General features: G+C 40.4%; 1 protein-coding gene across 1 annotated transcript in view; it reads right to left on the bottom strand.

Annotated features, from left to right (window-relative positions):
• Window positions 1-6,528: 6,528 nt before the first annotated feature.
• LOC105526359 (L-lactate dehydrogenase B chain-like) overlaps window positions 6,529-12,231 on the bottom strand; it is a 7,016-nt gene continuing 1,313 nt past the window's right edge. Inside the window, exons 2-3 of the mRNA XM_011962330.1 lie at window positions 11,404-11,411; window positions 6,529-6,543 (exon numbers count right to left, since the gene is read on the bottom strand). The gene's annotated coding sequence lies outside the window, so the exon portion shown is untranslated. The remainder of the gene's footprint in view (window positions 6,544-11,403; window positions 11,412-12,231) is intronic.

The raw sequence follows: 12,231 nt of genomic DNA, 5'->3' as shown, positions 1-12,231 counted from the left end.
CTCAACAGACTGGGTGATGTCAGTCCTCATTGGGGAGGACAGTCTGCAGATCCAAATGCCCATTTCATCTGCAAACACCTTGACAGGCACACTCACAAATAATCTTTGGCCAAATATCTGAGCTTCTGTGATCCAGCCAAGTTGACACATGAAATTAACCATCGCAAGTCCACCCGTTGCCAACTTGATAGCCATACGTGCCTTGTGAAACCATACTTAACCTCCAAATAAAGACAATAGCAAGTTCATAATTCTACATGATATTCCTATCCTGTATACAACAAAATGTATAACCCTTTTCCCAGAAGAGGAGTTAAAGCACTTGAGTGAGGTTTACCCTTCTTGAAATCTTATAACTTAAACATTATGATGTAAAATTAATAAAACTTAAATACTATGATAAAACAATACATTTTGTGTTATATAATAGGGAAGTAAGAGAGGAAAGGAAACAAATGTATTTATACGTACATACACAATTGTATTCATAACAAAATGAGGAAATAATCATGACAATTACAGTCCTTATTTTTGTAACTAGGTGTGTGGTCATTGCTGGCATTTATAACTACTTTCTATCACAACTTATTCATATTGCCGTTGCCTTCAGCAAGTTTCTCAGTTGGTTGTGATTCTTTTCCTGGTGAAGTGACCCCAGCTTCATTACTGAGGGATCTGGGCCATTAGTAGTTCTGTCTGGATTGTGTTGTAGTTCTCCACTGACCTAATCATAGGGCAGAGTAATAATAAGAGATGCCCCCAGGGATCTCCTGTATGAGAGCTATACTCTTCCTTGCTCCATTGTGAGCAGTTCCATTTCCCTTGGGAGTAAAGATCAATCACCCCAGTCAGCAAGGGAACTCCCTTTTTTTGTCTGTTGATTCAGAGGCATGAAGAGCCCAAAGTGGCCAGGTGGCAGTTTTAACTTCCAATTCGATGGAACCATTGTTGTTCATTGTCTCCTGGTTGAAGCATTTCTCCTTTTGAAATTAAGACCTCTAGGCAGGCAGAACATAAAGTTGAAGGAACAAGAAGGAAACATTTTACTGGTGTAACTGGAGTAACAATAGGAGGTGCCACTCCTGTTCCTATCCTTTGATTCCTGGACCTGTGAATCCTGGCTATGGGAGAAACAGCACTATCTATTACTTGCTGATTCAGAGCATATATAGTTTTCTGGGGGAATCTTGCCCAGCTCTGCAAATATTGCCACCTAACTGGTGCTGTAATTGAGTCTTCAAAAGACCATTCCAATGTTCTGTCAAATCAGCTGCTTCAGGATAGTGGAAAACATGGTAAGACAAGTGAATTCCATGCTACGCTTTATTTTCTGTGAAGTGAGTTCTTTGATCAGAAAAAAATGCTGTGTGAAATGCCATGACAGTGGATAAGGCATTCTGTAAGCTTGTGGTTGGTAGTTCTGGCAAAAGCATTGTGTTCAGGGAACACGAATCCATATCCACAGCGTCTCTTCCAGTAAGAACAAAACACTGCCCCTTCCATGATGGAAGCCATCCAGTTTGTCACTAGGTAGCTATCTGATCACCTTGGGGAATGGTGCCATAATGGGAACTCAATGTAAGTCTCTGCTGCTGGCATATTGGACACTTAGTGATAGCTGTAACCAGGTCAGTGTTGATGAGCAGAAGTCCATGTTGCTGAGTCTTTGCATAACCTCTATGCCTGCCACCATGGCCACCTTGTTTATGAGCCCATTGGGTGATGACAGGGGTGGTTGGGGAAAGAGGCTGACTGGTGTCCACAGAACAGGTCACCCTATCCATTTGATTATTAAAATACTCCTCTGCTGTGGTCACCCTTTGGTGAACATTCACATGGGACACAAGTATGTTCACATTTTTTTTCGTCCATACAGAGAGGTCTGTTCACAGATCACTTCTTTAAATTTCTTTGTCATCAAGTTTCTAACATGTTTTTTCCAAGTCACTGACCTTCCAGCTAAACCACTGGCCATGGATCATGAATTAATGTATATTTCTATGTCTGGCCATTCCTCCTGCCAAGCAAAGTGGACAGCGAGTTGCATTGCTTGAAGTTCTGCCCACTGCGATGATTTCCCTTCACCACTATCCTTCACAGATGTTCCAGAAAGGGGATGTAGCGCTGTAGCTGTTCACTTTTGGTTAGTGCCTCTGCATTATGCAGAATCATCTGTAAACAGTTCTGGGTCTTCTCTGTCAGCTGTTCCTAGGGAACTTTGCATGAGGGTATAAGCGCAGGTTGGCAGATGGCAGTAGAGCAGGGGTGAGGCCCATGGATATTTGGCCATTTCTTCATATTACTTACTTTTGCCTCAGGGCCTGTTCAGACTCAGTCCCTTATACATCACTTCCATTTGATGAAAGAGTGCTGCTGTGCACACCCAACTTTCCGGCTTGGTGGGTCAGATAACATTTCATGATGTGCAGATCAGGCTACATGGTAATTTGGTCACCCACAGTTAAGTGTTCAGCCTTGACTAAGGCTAAGTAGGAGGCCAAGAGCTTTCTCAACAAGACAGAAGTTATCTGTGTAGGACTACAGGGCTTTACTATCTCAAGTGTTAATGGGTCTGGACCAACACACTGAAATGAGAATATGTCGCCTCCAGAATCCAAAGAGGCCCTGGAGGCATTGTGCCTCTTTTTTGGTTGTATGAGGGGCCAGATGCAAGAATTTATCTTTCACTTTGCAAAGGATATTTGGATGTTTCCCATACCACTGTATCCCTAGAAATATCACTGAGGTAGGACTGGGCGCGGTGGTTCACACCTGTAATCCCAGCACTTTGGGAGGCCAAGGCGGGTGGATCACAATGTCAGGAGATCAAGATCATCCTGGCTAACATGGTGAAACCCCGTTCTCCACTAAAAATACAAAAAAGTTTAGCTGGGTGTGGTGGCGGGTGCCTGTAGTCCCAGCTACTCGGGAGGCTGAGGCAGAAGAATGGAGTGAACCTGGGAGGCAGAGCTTGCAGTAAGCTGAGATCGTGTCACTGCACTTCAGCCTGGGTGACAGAGCGGGACTCTGTCTCAAAAAGGGGGAGGGGGAGAAATATCACTGAAGTAGAAAGCCCTTGAATTTTTGTTGAATTTATTTTCTATCCTCTGACACACAAATGTTTTACCAAGAAGCCTAGAGTGGAATCTACTTTTTGCTCACTAGGTCCTCAGTGTAATGGATCTTATCTTGTGAAAGAGAATGTCATCAGTGTAATGAATCAGTGTGATACCTTGTGGAAGGGAAGGTGCCATGATCTCTAAGAACTAATTTGTGATGACAAAGAGCTGAGGAGAGACCAGATCCCTGAGGTTGGACAGTGAAATTGTACTGATGACCTTGCCTCAATAAAGCAAACTGGCTTTGTTAGCCTTACGGACAGGTATGGAGAATAAGGCATTTGGCAGATCCATATCTGTAAACCGGGTACCAGGAGATGTGTCTATTGGTTCTAGCAATGAAACGTATCTGTTATAGCAGCTATAATTGGGAGTCACCGCCTAGTTAAGCTTATGATAATCTGTGTCATTCCCCAAGACCTATCTGTCTTTTCACAGATCAAATAGGTGAGTTGAATGGGGATTCGGTGGGTACCACTACCCCTGCATCCTTGAAGTATCTTAATGGTGGTACAAATCTCTGCAGTTCCTCTGGGAATGTAGTGTTGCTTTTGATTTACTATTTTCCTAGGTAGTAAACCTAGGGAAAAGTGGAAGTCTTTTCCAAATGGCTTCCATTTGATCTTTCCCACCAGGATAGCTCTCACTTCACAAGTCAGTGAACCAGTTCATAGGTTCTGCCCGCTACTGACTATATCTGTTTCAATTTTGCATTCCAAAACTGGGGAAATGGCCACAGAATGGGTTCAGGGCCACTGAAAGAATTCAGGGCCCACTATGAGATAAACATGAGCTAAATTCCACTGATACCTGACTTTCATAATCCACTACTCTGACTGGAGGGCCACAGTGACATTTTGGGTCTCCTGGAATTAGTGTCAGTTCAGAGCCAGGGTCCAGTAGTCCTGAAAAGGTCCAATTATTTCCTTTTCCCCAGTGTACAGTTACTTTGTTAAAAGGTCAAAGGTCCCTTTGTATAAGGCAGGGAGGTGTATTAATATAACTTTTAAGTAGTGAATAGGGTCCTTCTTCAAGGGGACCTGACCTCCCCTTCATTCAAGGGGTTGTAAATGATCTTGTTTGGAAATTGATTGAGGGGCTTTGGCTCTCTGTTTTTATGATACAGGTTAGACTTTGTTCACTTAACCTAGAACTTTTCTGCTTATCCAGATCAAGTAAGAATTTACTAGGTTTACTACATATTTTACTTCTAGGAACACCGTGATCAGCCAGCCAATGCCATAGGTTTTATAATGCAGACCATTCAGTTTGCTGCTGTGACTGCTGTCCATGATAGTAACCACACCCACCTTGTCTTTGGCAGTTAAGTGTTGCTGCTTGGCCCCTGCCACCCAGGATCCAATTACTCTCACTGCATTTAGTTCTTAATTCAGTGGCTGCAGCTTCCACTGTGAGGTGTGGCCTACAGAGAAGAGCAATCACTATGCTCTTCAGGGATGCTAGGGCTCCTCTCACAAATTTATTTCTCACCTTATTAGTGAAAGCTCTATCTTCTGGACCCTCCCAGTGTGAACGAGCAGGACTTATGACAAATCCACTCTTAAGATTCCAAATTCCCTAAACCATTGAATCTCTTCCTCTACATTAAACCAATGCAGATGTGATACATAAATTCACTTACTGTGGGCCAACTTTTGGTCCATGTCTCAGCCGACCAGTCAAAAAAAATGTAGAGCCCTTTCTAATTCCTTGAGCTCAACATTTAATGCAGAATTTCTGCTTTGTGAGCCCAATCAATAAACTTGATTGGATTAAACTTTATGTTCTTTCCACCATTTGCCCAAACCTTATTTTTTTGTATTGAGGTAGGGTCTCACTCTGTTGCCCAGGCTGGAGTGCAGTGGCATGGACATAGCCTACTGCAGACTTGACATCCTAGGCTCAGGTGATCCTCCTGCCTCAGCCTCCTGAGTAGCTGGGACCACAGATGTACATCATCTTGCTGGCTAATTTTTAAATTGTTTTTCATAGAGACGGGGTCTCACTTTGTTGCCCAGCCTGGTCTCGCATTCCTGGGCTCAAGTGATCCTCCCAGAGTGCTGGGATTACAGGTGTGAGCCACCATGCTTGACTCCAAACCTTTAATATGCATTTCCACTTGTGTTCCCTGGATTTATGACTGTATAAATGAGAAAACTCAAGTAGTTGTTTTGGAGTGTAGCACACCTCCTCTTGGGTCACACTTTGTACCTCACCTTTCGGGGCCTCCTGGGGCAAATCTAGTTATAGGTATAGAAGCAAAGAGAGGTGGTGAGGGTGGGTCCTGGGGTGGATCAGCAGTCTTGCAAGGCAGTTGCCTGGGGTGGAGGCATGACAGCTTCTAGGAAGTTCAGGGTTAATCCCTTTGGATGAGGTGGAGAGGCCACTCCCACTGGGGGTGGGTAAGTGTTACCACTGGTTGTTGGGAGGCCACTTGTTCTGTGGGTGGGAAGGTTATTCTGCTGTGGGGTGGGGGAGCCTCTTCTACTGGCAAAGAAAACTACCAGAATTCAGGAACTCAATGTTCCCAGCGTCATCAAAGTTTTCTCACATGTCCCCATCCCAATTTATAAGATCCTATACTTTCCTAGTTTATGTCCTCACTTTAACAGTAGACACCCTGTGAGGCTAGGAGTTTAACTTGTGTTGTATTTCAGCTAGTTGCAAAATGAGATTCTGTTTTTGATTTTCAGCAATCTCAGCTCTTTGGCTATAGGAAATAATGGCTTCCTTCAGGGCACACATAGAAGCCTTTAGGTCATTTATGCAGTGCTCAAGCTGAGAGTCCAAATTCCTGAATTCATCCTTTTCTTACACCATTTTGGTCAGCAATATTAGGTGTAAACAGCCAACCTCATTATAGTCACCAGTTTTCCCAAAATTTTCTCTCTATATATATATGAGAGAAAATTCTGATAATAATTTTGAGTAATATAACCTCATTATAGCCACCACATTTGTTGATTCTTATAAGTGGTTGACTAGGAGTATACAATGCAGATATTTTGTATATCTCTATTGCCAGAGTATGCCATGAATTATCAGCGCTCTCTTTACTTCTGAAAATAGTCATTAGTATCTTCAAATCTCATCAAATTAGGGAGACAATTCCGGAATCCTGGAACCAATTCAGAAAATTCATCTGTAGCATTTTGTTCCCTTAGAACCAATCTCAGAAACAAACAAAATCTATATTAGTTAGGGTTCTCCAGAGAAACAGAATACATCTTTCTCTCTCTCTGTCTTCTATTATCTATCTATCTATCTGTCTATCTATCTATCTATCTATCTATCTATCTATCTATCTATCTATCTATCTCTATCTAAATATAAAAGATTTATTGGGAGGAATTGGCTCACGTGATTGTGGAGGGTGAGTAGTCCCACGATCTGCTATCTGCAAGCTACAGACCTAGGACAAAGGCTGGAGGTGGCAAAAGACCTTGAAAGGGATAAGTTCAGAGGCCAGGAAAGCCAGTGGTGTAATAGAATCTGCATCTGAAGAAGACCTGAGAAGCAGGGGAAATAATAGTGTAAGTCTCGGACCAAGGGCAGGAGAAAATGGATATTCTAGCTCAAGCAGTCAGGCAGAAGGGGTGAATTCTCCGTTCTTCAACCTTTTGTTTTATTCATGCCCTCAACAGATTGGATGATGCCAATCCTCATTTGGGAAGACAATCTGCTTTACTTAGTCTGTAGATTCAAATGCTAATCTCATCTGTAAATACTCTCACAGGCATACCCAGAAATAATGTTTAGCCGAATATCTGGACACCCTGTATCCAGTCAAGTTGACACATAAAATTGACAATCACAATAAAGTATCTGGAAATGTAAAGTAAGAATAGCATGAGGTCAGCTTGATTAGCAAGACCCTTGACAACAGGTGCTTAGAACATGAAACAATCATTTTAGCATTAAAGTCCTGCAGTCCTCAAGTCAGGATCAAGTCTTAACATTTCACCAAACTCATGAACATATTTTTAGGACAGATATTAGTTTTTTTTTGTTGTTTGTTTTTTTTAAAGATGGAGTTTTGCTATGTTTCCAGGCTGGCCTTGAACTCCTGGTCTTAAGGGATCCTGCCACCTCAGCTTCTTGAGCATATGGGACTACAGGCATGCACCACTGTGCCTTGATTTAAATTTCTTGCTTGTAATATCAAAAGACAAAAAGTTATACACCATGGAGAAATAGCCTATCCTTCTTGCTGAAATAATGCAGATGTAAATGGCTAAAATAATTCAAAGGAAAAATGGCATGAAATTAAATAAAACATTTTTTCTTTGTCAAGAAATAGTATTGGAAAATATTGCCAAATGTCCTATGAAGAAACAATAATCATGGCAAATTATGCTGTGTGGGATGCTTATTGCATAAGTTCATTGAAAGTACAGATGTTTCTCACGTCTTGGCTAATAGCACATTCTAGATTTTGTGTCAGTAGTGGATCACAGGAAGAACTGCGTTTGAAAGTGAACCACTGGAGGAAGGATATACAGATAGTCTCAATTGTAAATGATTTACTTAAAATCATCATTCTATGGGAAAACTGTATAATCTATAGCATTTTCTGTCTTCTTTGGATGAATTCTAAGAAATGCTGCTCTTGCAATGTCATCTATTATACTATAGAACTTTACACCACAGTGTAGCAGAATCTCAAGGTGCCAGCTGTGAGCTTCCAGGAGCAAATAGTTGAACTTGTGTTCCCAGTTAAGGAGTTTGGACCTTACCATGGGGGTACATGGATCAGATTTGTGATTTGGGATGGTCATAGGCTGGAAGTAGCAAAGGGCCCTGAAAGAGCAAGTTCAGAGGCGCGGAGACAGTTGTGAGGCAGGGCAGATGAGCTGGGTGGATGACGGATTCCTGAACTACGGATGTGGCAGATAACAAAATATGTTGAGTGAGGGTGAGGAAATGTCAGGAATGACTCCCACGTTTGTGGCAGAGTTAGGAAGCAAGGACATTTGAAGTAGATTTCTGGGATACACATAGAAGGCAGAATGAGCTTTCAGCAGAATTTTTGTCTTGCAGCTTCTTTTCTGTATTTTGCTCCCACATCTGGGTATCCTCTTCCACACATTTTAGGATCTTGGTGCCCTCATCCACGTCTCTGGCTATTCAGCCCTTCCATTCCTACCCAAGCCTAGACATAGGCCCCTACTCTAGCCTCGATTCCTTCAGTGCTCCCATCTCTCTTGTATCCTTTTGTCCCCCACCCTACCAACCAAACATTCATTCCCTTTAGGCTCTGGGTTAGGAAAATAAAATGGTCTGGAGACAGAATATGCCAAAATTTATGGCCTTGTGCTTCCAATTCAATAATTTTATTTGGAGTAAAATCCCCTTCTTTAAGGAGTTTTAATGGCAATTCACCAGTGTTTTATATACAGCTGGAAAGTGTAGATGGTATAGCTGTAATTTTTAAATATTATACTAAATATAAGGCTTTTCCTCCTGACTTTGCTAACCTGTTTTCTATCCAAATTACCTGATTTAGTGATTATAGATGGTCTTTTCTAATATCGTTTGTCTAATCTGAAGAAAGTCTGACATTTTGCCTCCTAAAATGCCAAGAATAAGTTTCTTGAGAAAGATGTATATTCTCTTCAAAGGACTTATCTAAATGTTTTGGCATCATTTCTCAGTAAATATGTACTCAGTAGCAAAGAATAAATGAATAGCTTCTCGGGACTCAAGCTGTTAGTAATACAAATAATAGTTACCAGTTGGTGAATGCCAGGCACCCTACTGTAATTTACATCTATTATTTCTAATCCTAAAAATAATGATGTAATACAGACAGTTGTTTGAATTAAACTTTGGATGAATTCTAAGAAATGCTGCTCTTGCAATATCATCTATTATACTACAGAACTTTACACCACAGTGTAGCAGAATCTCAAGGTGCCAGCTGTGAGCTCCCAGGAACAAATAGTTCAACTTGTGTTCCCATTTAAGGAGTTTGTACCTTACCACGGGGGTAGTGATAGGGCTTTACAATCATTTTTTTCCCTTTTTGTTTTCTAGGTTTCTTTCTTCAAACTGACTGTAGTAAAACTTGGTTTGGTTGTACAAGAAGAGTACTGTGTTTATTCATATTTATTCAAATTTGGAAATATTTTCATGTAAAACACTTAATACTAAAGCTAATTCTATGAGATAGGCATTAGCCCTCACTTGGTAGAGGAGGAAATTGGAGCCCACAGGGTTAACAAATTAGACACAGAGCTGCTAGTAGAGCCCAGGCCTTTTGACTTCAAGGTGACATTGAGTTAGAACTCCATTTGTCACCTGACTCCAATAAGCATTTGCTCAGACTGGCATATTCTAAAGTGGTATTATGACTTTCAGGAATTAGTATTATCTCAGGGTTTGTAGCCAATATTCCCCAAAGATTTAAGGATATTTTTCAGATAAATGCTTGCAGGACCATTTGGATAAACTTATGGAATTTAAAGGTCACTATGATTGAGCATTCTGGCTTATATAAAGTATTTGTTTACAAGGTCCTGCTTTTTATTTTTGTAATAAAAATCACCCTAAAATCTCTCAGTTTTGTCCTTGAAGGCTCCATGGTCTATAAGTCAGAGTTAGAGATCTCTGAGTGTCAGGCCACTGATTGCCACATATATTTCATGGTAATTGCTAGTTATCCTCACCTCCATTTAGAGGTTAGTTTAGACTGTCCAGCTGGCAGAGTGGCAGGGCTAGACTAATTTAGATTGAGGAGGAATCAGAAATGTAGGAAGAGGGAGATAAAATTGACTTTCTCAGGGAGTGGGCAGAGAGGAAGATGATTTACTAGCTCAAGACCAAGTATAAACAGGGTCACAGTGGATTCTGTGTCAGTCTAAGACCTCCTAAGGAACTTAAGGGTGATGGTAACTAGTCTTGAGAATATAGGGCTGAGTCAATATTGGAAAATCTTTTTTTGTTTTTGTTTTTGTTTTTTGCTTTCTAAGGAAGATAGACTATGCTAATGGGAAAGCCATACATATGATGCATTTATATATATTCATTTGGAAATAATCAGAGAGAGAGCTAATCTAGTGTGCACGAGAGAGAGAGAGAGAAAGAGAGAGACAGAAAGAGAAATTTGAAGCTGGAGATAGGGATGCATAGGGACACAGAGAGGGAGAAGGAGTGGACCATAAAGTGGGGTGCTGCATAGGGGAAGGACCAGAGCAAGAATGCGCTGATAGCATGATTGTCTGAAGGCTGAGAATAGAAATGTTGAATAAGGATTTTTAACATGTCTGCTGTAGTGATGCACACTTTATTAAGCAAGAGGAAAACATGACCAGTTTCATAATTTATAGTTTTTCATAAAAGAAGAATGTTGAAGACTGGGTGCAGTGGCCTGTAATCCCAGCAATTTGGGAGGCTGAGGCAGGAGGATCACCTGAGGTCAGGATTTTGAGACCAGCCTGGTCAACATGGTGAAACCCTGTCTCTACTAAAAATACAAACATTAGCCTGGAGTGGTGGCAGGCACCTGTAATCCCAGCTACTCAGGAGGCTGAGGCGGGAGAATCGCTTGAACCCGGGAGGCAGACATTGCAGTGAGCGGAGATTGCGCCATTGCACTCCAGCCTGGGTAACAAGAGCGAAACTCTATCTAAAAAAAAAAAAAAAAAAAAAAGAAGAAGAAGAAGAATGTTGAAATTAAGTTGCTAATAATACAATTGATAATGTATTCTGTCTTTCCACTTGCTTACGAAGTTGAAGAAATATAGTGATTTAGGTTTGAGAAGAGAAAATAATTTGGAGGATAAATTTGGTTTTGTCTCAGGTGACCTACACTTGAACAACAAAGAATAATGAGTACTTCCATTTCATGCAATATGGTGGACTAGGTTATCCATTACCACCTCTTCCAGTGCAAAACACTCAGAAGTGCCAGACAAAGTACAACAAGTATCCTTTTCAATGCATAGTCGAATTTATAAGAAAGAAAGGAAAAAATCCCAGGGCCAAAACTTGAGGGTAAAATGAAAACTTGAAAAGGTTGTAGGTCTCAAATGCTTGGGGTTTAATGGCTTCACAAGGCCTTAGGTTCAGTGGAAATGAAATTGAAATGCCAATGCATAGAGATTTACAAAGGCAGCAACAGTAGTGAACAGGGAGAACTAGAAAATGACTACTTTTGGCTGGACACTGACCTGAAGAAAAGTGTTTCTTAATGAATGAATACTAATACTCTCACACGGTTTTGAGGTTCATATTTGTATTGTCCACATGCTCTAATAACATCCAAATGAAGAAATTACCATACATGTAAATCTTTGGATATCTGGTAGTAGCAAATGCAGAATCTCTCTGGAAGGAGTTACCCTTAACCCAGGCCCTACAAAACATCCACAGAATTAACTGCTAGGAATTTCAGATATTGGGATTATTCAAGTCTTTAAAATAACTATGTTCAAAATGAATAAATATATCAATGAAGGAGTAAAAAAAAGAGAAACAAAGCTCGACAAACAGAAAAGCTAGGTAGATTTGAAAAAAGAATCAAATAGAACTTCTAGAACAATATAGTAGTCATTGACACTAGAAACTCAAAGGAAGAGTTATATAGCAGATTAGATGATGCTAAAAAGAGAATCAGCAACTTAGAAAGTTAAAATCAGTAAGTTAGAAAGCTTATGAATAAAGAAGAGTGCACCAGACATAATTAAAAAGAGATTCTTTCTTTGGATAAATGAATACATCTTTTTGGGTTATATTGGACTAGAAGATCTTCATTCTCTAAGGTGACTTTTACACATTTCTGTTCTGATCCATGCTATATTATAAAGTCAGGCTTGCTTGTATGTTTTTGTACATGTGTATGTGGAGGCCCTTCACTGCAACTCTTGTATATAGATGGCAAAAATGGGAGATCTCATTTGTGGGGTATCTCAGAGGAGTAACAAGAAAGAAAAAAAGGAAAAAGAGATAATGAGAATGGATTTCAGACTCTGAAAGAGGAGAGAATTATTTAGGTATTGAATATATTTAGAACTATTTTATTAGCTCAAAGATAAAGTGATGTTAAGAAAAGTGAAAATGAAATTTTCTGGTAGTCATAGACATGATATTGATTTCTTTTTTTTTTTTTTTT

Source organism: Colobus angolensis, unplaced genomic scaffold (assembly GCF_000951035.1).
Source record: "Colobus angolensis palliatus isolate OR3802 unplaced genomic scaffold, Cang.pa_1.0 Scaffold59, whole genome shotgun sequence".
NCBI lineage: Eukaryota > Metazoa > Chordata > Mammalia > Primates > Cercopithecidae > Colobus > Colobus angolensis.
This window is presented reverse-complemented; position numbering and strand designations above follow the sequence as displayed.